Below are 1,104 nucleotides of genomic sequence, written 5' to 3'. Positions count from 1 at the left end.
TTTTTCTCTTTTTTATTTAATGAGGATGGGACAATAATATTTGCTATGTAACACAAGGCACATTTAATATGATTTTATTTAGAATGATAAATAGCAGAATAATAATTACACTCAACCTTAGTCCTATATATTAATGATTTTTAAACCTGGGTGTACCTTAGGGTCCACTTGGGAGTTTTGTTTTTGTTTGGTCTTTTTTTTTTTTTTAATTTTTATACCAGTACCTAGGCCAGTTTCTTCCCAATTTAATCAAATTATCTGGGATGGGAACACATATTGGTAGATTTTTTAAACTCCTCATTTAATTCTACTTTTCCTCTAAGGTTGAGAATTACTGGTGTACATGACCACATAAATGCAGCAGAGTATTAGATTAATGAAAGGGAAAACATTACCAAAAACAATAGGTGGTACAGGAAGGCATCTTTTCCTACTACTGTGTTTTCCAAAACTCTCTATTTTTAAAACAATACACAGATATAATAATAGAATTGGTGGACAGAGTTTATGGAGTGTAATTCTAACAGGGTATTTGATCTGATGCATGCATTAAAGTCTACTTTTGTCTTATTAGGACATATCTATAATAAATGGATAAAAGTACAGGTACCTTCCCTGTATGAACAGTAAGAGATGTTCTACATTCCACTCATCCTTTTTGTTATATTTTATGGTCAAGTGAAGAATACTGAATGTTATCTCTTTGAATTGCATAAAAGCATAAGATCTGAGTCCAGACAATTATTAATAGGTCATTATACAAAATACTTAAAAAATCTTAGTAATTCTAAGAACAATCCAAATTAATTTATTTCAGAAAAGTCCATTTTCTTTCTTCCATGTTTAAGCATCATGTCATAATCTTCCAGTTATCTGTATCTGAATGTGTATTAGTAGATGATTCCATTTCACATATGACAACTGAGTGAATATGCAGATCATTCTGAAAGAGGGTGCTAGTTTGTAATGGTATCTTTCAGAATGACTCTGCACAAAGTTTCCTTTTCCTCTAAAATTCTCTCTTCCAAGCATTTTCATTCCTTATAAAAACTAAACCAGGCAAGAAAGTCATGAGCAAAATAACATTGTATGAAAATACATCTC

The 1,104-nt window shown here is 30.7% G+C and overlaps 1 long non-coding RNA gene across 1 annotated transcript; it reads right to left on the bottom strand.

Annotated features, from left to right (window-relative positions):
- Positions 1-240: 240 nt before the first annotated feature.
- On the bottom strand, positions 241-693 carry LOC309966482. The gene is made up of 2 exons (XR_014326453.1): positions 396-693; positions 241-296 (listed from the first exon to the last, which is right to left on the bottom strand). It is a non-coding gene; the product is annotated as an uncharacterized lncRNA (long non-coding RNA).
- Between the last annotated feature and the right edge of the window lie 411 nt (positions 694-1,104).

The sequence above is a fragment of the Leucopleurus acutus genome (assembly GCF_964270905.1).
Source record: "Leucopleurus acutus genome assembly, chromosome: 9".
In the NCBI taxonomy this organism is placed as follows: Eukaryota; Metazoa; Chordata; class Mammalia; order Artiodactyla; family Delphinidae; genus Leucopleurus; species Leucopleurus acutus.
This window is presented reverse-complemented; position numbering and strand designations above follow the sequence as displayed.